The sequence below is a fragment of the Schistocerca nitens genome, chromosome 7, assembly GCF_023898315.1.
Source record: "Schistocerca nitens isolate TAMUIC-IGC-003100 chromosome 7, iqSchNite1.1, whole genome shotgun sequence".
Taxonomy (NCBI): domain Eukaryota; kingdom Metazoa; phylum Arthropoda; class Insecta; order Orthoptera; family Acrididae; genus Schistocerca; species Schistocerca nitens.
This window is the reverse complement of record NC_064620.1, coordinates 307,992,972-308,000,471: the sequence shown is the minus strand read 5'-3', so window position 1 is coordinate 308,000,471 and position 7,500 is coordinate 307,992,972. Positions and strand designations below refer to the sequence as shown.

Genomic DNA, 7,500 nt, shown 5'->3' with positions numbered 1-7,500 from the left:
GCAGTCGCAAAGACTCTGGGCAATGGCTATGTGCGCTCCGCAATATATTACTGGGACGAGTAATGAGGGTCCGAGCCCCCAGTGTGGGGAAAGTGTTTCGCAGCCCTGACCCACCGGCACGGTGTTGCGTCCCCCCACCTCAAACATGTGACGTAGTCACACCACCGGTTTTGACTAATAGACAGAATGTTTATAATCATATGCCATACACCGGGGGACGATGCCGCGAGGTGTAGCTAGCTAGTGCAGTCGCACCGCTACTACTGTACAGAGATAGAACAGGCATTGACTATACATACATTAAGCTTATACGCGGCGGTGCTTAGTAATACGCGCAGTCATCGGAATATAGATAACACATACAACTGTCCCTATACATGCTGAACGTCTGTGCACACAATGTCAACCACACGTCACCCACACACTCCATCACCCACTAGTCTATGCCTGTAACAGACGCAGACACAACATCTAAGTACCAGCATGGAACAACATCCAGTGCATCCTCTCGGCCACAGTACACCATCCACACTATGATAACCAGACCGGGACGTCGAACCAGAAAACTGAATATCCCACTCTTCCTACAACCACCATTGCTCAGATACGCCACCAACACCCACACATGTCCTACACAGGGGTGCACCCAACAGCACCACACTGCCGCATCTCACAGCACATAAACAATGGCAGGAATGAAAGACACAGGTGTGCCACTCCTTTGCCACAAACACAGAACGGGCGCGCCACCTGCCATGAGCCACAAGTGCAACTGACGTGACATATCTGATAGTGCCTCAGGCGTCCACTTACTACCATCACTATCAACGAACCTCGCCACCCCACCCCCCCCCCCCACACACACCATCCCTTAACCCAACTTCTGCCTTAACCTAACCCAACTTCTGCCTTAACCTAACCCAACTTCTGCCTTAACCTAACCCAACTTCTGCCTTAACCTAACCCAACTTCTGCCTTAACCTAACCCAACTTCTGCCTTAACCTAACCCAACTTCTGCCTTAACCTAACCCAACTTCTGCCTTAACCTAACCCAACTTCTGCCTTAACCTAACCCAAGTTGCGCCTTAACCTAACCCAAGTTGCGCCTTAACCTAACCCAAGTTGCGCCTTAACCTAACCCAAGTTGCGCCTTAACCTAACCCAAGTTGCGCCTTAACCTAACCCAAGTTGCGCCTTAACCTAACCCAAGTTGCGCCTTAACCTAACCCAAGTTGCGCCTTAACCTAACCCAAGTTGCGCCTTAACCTAACCCAACTTCTGCCTTAACCTAACCCAACTTCTGCCTTAACCTAACCCAACTTCTGCCTTAACCTAACCCAACTTCTGCCTTAACCTAACCCAAGTTGCGCCTTAACCTAACCCAAGTTGCGCCTTAACCTAACCCAAGTTGCGCCTTAACCTAACCCAAGTTGCGCCTTAACCTAACCCAAGTTGCGCCTTAACCTAACCCAAGTTGCGCCTTAACCTAACCCAAGTTGCGCCTTAACCTAACCCAAGTTGCGCCTTAACCTAACCCAAGTTGCGCCTTAACCTAACCCAAGTTGCGCCCTAACCTAACCCACGTTGCGCCTTAACCTAACCCACGTTGCGCCTTAACCTAACCCACGTTGCGCCCTAACCTAACCCACGTTGCGCCCTAACCTAACCTACGTTGCGCCCTAACCTAACCTACGTTGCGCCCTAACCTAACCTACGTTGCGCCCTAACCTAACCTACGTTGCGCCCTAACCTAACCTACGTTGCGCCCTAACCTAACCTACGTTGCGCCCTAACCTAACCTACGTTGGGCCCTAACCTAACCCACGTTGCGCCCTAACCTAACCCACGTTGCGCCCTAACCTAACCCACGTTGCGCCCAAACCTAACCCACGTTGCGCCCTAACCTAACCCACGTTGCGCCCTAACCTAACCCACGTTGCGCCTTAACCTGCCCTGTAATTGTTAGTTATATGAATCTAGGAATTCGTGTAGCGTTGCCTAATTGCAACCATCTCAACATAGTTCACTTCGCGCACACTGTGGTGTTCTGCGTATTGATTCATTTTACGGTGCGTACCCTCACATCTTGCGAGTGTTGCTTACTTTCCACATGGTCCCGCTATCCACTGTATTGTGTACTGCAATAGGACGTATATCGCCCCCGCCCCCCCCCCCCCCTCCCCTCCTGTCACCTCTAGCTCGTCGGTCAGGAGTTCGCGTGTTGAATGCGCTTCGCAGCTGTGCAATGGCATTCGCATACGTACGCTGGCCACCTTCCACGTGTTCTTTCGTGCACACGTCGCAGCGTGTATGTATGCTGATGGAGTGCGTCGTGACACACAACATCCAGGCATGCAAGACTCGTAGAAGTCGCAAATGTAGATGGATGTCTACGTTTGCTGCCCAAGTTACGCAAATGAACTGGAAATCCGTTGTTGCGCGGTTGTTCGCGCTGGAGGTGAATCGTTGATATCGACGATCGGTACAGGTATTAACCGGTTGCTTCAGCGACACCCGTCATACCCACGAACGTGAGTGGGCATGTGGGTATGAAGCGATACGCGGCGGTGGCTGGGTGGGACCGTCCCTGGCCGGTGAGGGGGGGGCGCCCGGCGTGCTGGCCGCGCGCTGCGTGGGCGCACGCGCGGCAGCCGGCTGGTGGGGGCGCCCAGTGGCAGGCGCGCCGGCTGACGGAGGCGGCAGGCGGCGCATCTGCGTGCCGGCGCACCCAGCGCGCGGCGCCGTGCGGCCAAAGTGGGTCCTCCCGGGCCCGGTGCGAAGCGCGGTGGACATCTGCAGTGTGCTGGTCCGATTGAGGACTGTGTGCGTTGAGGATGCGCCGCCGCCCGGCACTCGGCGCCGCGACGCCGTCTGCTGCTCGGTCGCCCCCGCGGTTCTCGCAGGTGGTTTGTATCGCAGCTGTGCGGATGTGTTGGCGCGTGCACTGTGCTGGGAGAGTTCGCTTTGGCACCCAAGTGGGGCTCTGCCCCTCTGTGGCGCTGGCGTTGGAGCTGCCCGGTCACTGTTTGTGGCCGCGTGTTGTCTCCCGCCGGCAACACCACGACAGCACGCTCCCGGGCCTCTGTCGGCAGCGGCAAGCTCAGTTGGGAGCACGGGTGGTCGCACTGAAAGCGTCTACTCGCCTATCTCCGGGCGATTGCGCCTCTCTCGAACCCGACCAAGTACTTAGGACGGCGCTGCGCGCCGCCGGGACCTGAGAGGGTTTCGAGGTGTATCGTGCAGGGGAGCCCAGCCTCCTCCTGTTTGCAGAATAATTGAGCGGACGCTTGCGTGTTCGCGCGGGCCCCCGGGACACACTCCCGGGCGGCCGGCTGCTCAGCTCTAGTTGACGCAGCTCCCTGGTTGATCCTGCCAGTAGTCATATGCTTGTCTCAAAGATTAAGCCATGCATGTCTCAGTACAAGCCGCATTAAGGTGAAACCGCGAATGGCTCATTAAATCAGTTATGGTTCCTTAGATCGTACCCACGTTACTTGGATAACTGTGGTAATTCTAGAGCTAATACATGCAAACAGAGTCCCGACCAGAGATGGAAGGGACGCTTTTATTAGATCAAAACCAATCGGTCGGCTCGTCCGGTCCGTTTGCCTTGGTGACTCTGAATAACTTTGGGCTGATCGCACGGTCTTCGTACCGGCGACGCATCTTTCAAATGTCTGCCTTATCAACTGTCGATGGTAGGTTCTGCGCCTACCATGGTTGTAACGGGTAACGGGGAATCAGGGTTCGATTCCGGAGAGGGAGCCTGAGAAACGGCTACCACATCCAAGGAAGGCAGCAGGCGCGCAAATTACCCACTCCCGGCACGGGGAGGTAGTGACGAAAAATAACGATACGGGACTCATCCGAGGCCCCGTAATCGGAATGAGTACACTTTAAATCCTTTAACGAGTATCTATTGGAGGGCAAGTCTGGTGCCAGCAGCCGCGGTAATTCCAGCTCCAATAGCGTATATTAAAGTTGTTGCGGTTAAAAAGCTCGTAGTTGGATTTGTGTCCCACGCTGTTGGTTCACCGCCCGTCGGTGTTTAACTGGCATGTATCGTGGGACGTCCTGCCGGTGGGGCGAGCCGAAGGCGTGCGACCGCCTCGTGCGTGCTCGTGCGTCCCGAGGCGGACCCCGTTGAAATCCTACCAGGGTGCTCTTTATTGAGTGTCTCGGTGGGCCGGCACGTTTACTTTGAACAAATTAGAGTGCTTAAAGCAGGCAAGCCCGCCTGAATACTGTGTGCATGGAATAATGGAATAGGACCTCGGTTCTATTTTGTTGGTTTTCGGAACCCGAGGTAATGATTAATAGGGACAGGCGGGGGCATTCGTATTGCGACGTTAGAGGTGAAATTCTTGGATCGTCGCAAGACGAACAGAAGCGAAAGCATTTGCCAAGTATGTTTTCATTAATCAAGAACGAAAGTTAGAGGTTCGAAGGCGATCAGATACCGCCCTAGTTCTAACCATAAACGATGCCAGCCAGCGATCCGCCGCAGTTCCTCCGATGACTCGGCGGGCAGCCTCCGGGAAACCAAAGCTTTTGGGTTCCGGGGGAAGTATGGTTGCAAAGCTGAAACTTAAAGGAATTGACGGAAGGGCACCACCAGGAGTGGAGCCTGCGGCTTAATTTGACTCAACACGGGAAACCTCACCAGGCCCGGACACCGGAAGGATTGACAGATTGATAGCTCTTTCTTGATTCGGTGGGTGGTGGTGCATGGCCGTTCTTAGTTGGTGGAGCGATTTGTCTGGTTAATTCCGATAACGAACGAGACTCTAGCCTGCTAACTAGTCGCGTGACATCCTTCGTGCTGTCAGCGATTACTTTTCTTCTTAGAGGGACAGGCGGCTTCTAGCCGCACGAGATTGAGCAATAACAGGTCTGTGATGCCCTTAGATGTTCTGGGCCGCACGCGCGCTACACTGAAGGAATCAGCGTGTCTTCCTAGGCCGAAAGGTCGGGGTAACCCGCTGAACCTCCTTCGTGCTAGGGATTGGGGCTTGCAATTGTTCCCCATGAACGAGGAATTCCCAGTAAGCGCGAGTCATAAGCTCGCGTTGATTACGTCCCTGCCCTTTGTACACACCGCCCGTCGCTACTACCGATTGAATGATTTAGTGAGGTCTTCGGACTGGTACGCGGCATCGACTCTGTCGTTGCCGATGCTACCGGAAAGATGACCAAACTTGATCATTTAGAGGAAGTAAAAGTCGTAACAAGGTTTCCGTAGGTGAACCTGCGGAAGGATCATTACCGACTAGACTGCATGTCTTTCGATGTGCGTGTCGTGTCGTGCAACACGCTACCTGTACGGCTCGCAGTAGCTGTGCGCCGCGTGCGGGACCACGCGTGCTTCTCAAAACTAACGGAAAATGTTGTGTGGTACGAGCGCTGAAGCTCTGGAGCGGCTGGCCTGCGGCACCTGGCGCCTCGCGCCGGTTTTGAATGACGTTCGCCCGAGTGCCTGTCCGCTCCGGAGTGGAGCCGTACGACGCCCATCGGCCGTGAGGCCGTTGGACACAAAACACTGGAACAGGGGCCGTCGAACGCCTCAGTCCCGCCTATGCAACTGTTTTGAAAGAGACAGTGGAAACTGTAAAAAGATCACCCAGGACGGTGGATCACTCGGCTCGTGGGTCGATGAAGAACGCAGCAAATTGCGCGTCGACATGTGAACTGCAGGACACATGAACATCGACGTTTCGAACGCACATTGCGGTCCATGGATTCCGTTCCCGGGCCACGTCTGGCTGAGGGTCGGCTACGTAAACTGAAGCGCGCGGCGTTTGTCCCGCTTCGGAGACGTGGGTGTGTCGTGCCGGCCTGTGGGGCCGGCCACGTCCCCTCAAACGAGCGATGCGCGCCCGTCGCCTGGCGGTTCGCATACCGGTACTGTCTCGGTAGCGTGCACAGCCGGCTGGCGGTGTGGCGTGCGACACCTCGTACAACGACCTCAGAGCAGGCGAGACTACCCGCTGAATTTAAGCATATTACTAAGCGGAGGAAAAGAAACTAACAAGGATTCCCCCAGTAGCGGCGAGCGAACAGGGAAGAGTCCAGCACCGAACCCCGCAGGCTGCCGCCTGTCGTGGCATGTGGTGTTTGGGAGGGTCCACTACCCCGACGCCTCGCGCCGAGCCCAAGTCCAACTTGAATGAGGCCACGGCCCGTAGAGGGTGCCAGGCCCGTAGCGGCCGGTGCGAGCGTCGGCGGGACCTCTCCTTCGAGTCGGGTTGCTTGAGAGTGCAGCTCCAAGTGGGTGGTAAACTCCATCTGAGACTAAATATGACCACGAGACCGATAGCGAACAAGTACCGTGAGGGAAAGTTGAAACGAACTTTGAAGAGAGAGTTCAAAAGTACGTGAAACCGTTCTGGGGTAAACGTGAGAAGTCCGAAAGGTCGAACGGGTGAGATTCACGCCCATCCGGCCACTGGCCTCCGCCCTCGGCAGATGGGGCCGGCCGCCCGCGCGGAGCAATCCGCGGCGGGGTCGTGTCCGGTTGCCTTTCCACTCGCCGCGGGGTGGGGCCGTTCCGGTGTGCGGTGGGCCGCACTTCTCCCCTAGTAGGACGTCGCGACCCGCTGGGTGCCGGCCTACGGCCCGGGTGCGCAGCCTGTCCTTCCGCGGGCCTCGGTTCGCGTCTGTTGGGCAGAGCCCCGGTGTCCTGGCTGGCTGCTCGGCGGTATATCTGGAGGAGTCGATTCGCCCCTTTGGGCGCTCGGGCTCCCGGCAAGCGCGCGCGGTTCTTCCCGGATGACGGACCTACCTGGCCCGGCCCCGGACCCGCGCCGCTGTTGGCTCGGGATGCTCTCGGGCGGAATAATCGCTCCCGTCAGCGGCGCTTCAGCTTTGGACAATTTCACGACCCGTCTTGAAACACGGACCAAGGAGTCTAACATGTGCGCGAGTCATTGGGCTGTACGAAACCTAAAGGCGTAATGAAAGTGAAGGTCTCGCCTTGCGCGGGCCGAGGGAGGATGGGGCTTCCCCGCCCTTCACGGGGCGGCGGCCTCCGCACTCCCGGGGCGTCTCGTCCTCATTGCGAGGTGAGGCGCACCTAGAGCGTACACGTTGGGACCCGAAAGATGGTGAACTATGCCTGGCCAGGACGAAGTCAGGGGAAACCCTGATGGAGGTCCGTAGCGATTCTGACGTGCAAATCGATCGTCGGAGCTGGGTATAGGGGCGAAAGACTAATCGAACCATCTAGTAGCTGGTTCCCTCCGAAGTTTCCATCAGGATAGCTGGTGCTCGTACGAGTCTCATCCGGTAAAGCGAATGATTAGAGGCCTTGGGGCCGAAACGACCTCAACCTATTCTCAAACTTTAAATGGGTGAGATCTCCGGCTTGCTTGATATGCTGAAGCCGCGAGCAAACGACTCGGATCGGAGTGCCAAGTGGGCCACTTTTGGTAAGCAGAACTGGCGCTGTGGGATGAACCAAACGCCGAGTTAAGGCGCCCGAATCGACGCTCATGGGAAAC

General features: G+C 56.4%; 3 non-coding genes across 3 annotated transcripts in view; all 3 read left to right on the top strand.

Annotated features, from left to right (window-relative positions):
* The first annotated feature begins 3,357 nt into the window (after window positions 1-3,357).
* LOC126196984 (small subunit ribosomal RNA) lies at window positions 3,358-5,266 on the top strand. The gene has a single exon (XR_007539399.1). It is a non-coding gene; the product is annotated as a small subunit ribosomal RNA (ribosomal RNA).
* Window positions 5,267-5,618: 352 nt separating this feature from the next.
* LOC126196298 (5.8S ribosomal RNA) lies at window positions 5,619-5,773 on the top strand. Its single transcript, XR_007538822.1, has one exon. It is a non-coding gene; the product is annotated as a 5.8S ribosomal RNA (ribosomal RNA).
* Window positions 5,774-5,961: 188 nt separating this feature from the next.
* Window positions 5,962-7,500, top strand: part of LOC126197616 (large subunit ribosomal RNA) — a 4,222-nt gene continuing 2,683 nt past the window's right edge. The window contains exon 1 of the ribosomal RNA XR_007539975.1: window positions 5,962-7,500. This exon is cut by the window's right edge and continues 2,683 nt beyond it. This is a non-coding gene — a ribosomal RNA (large subunit ribosomal RNA).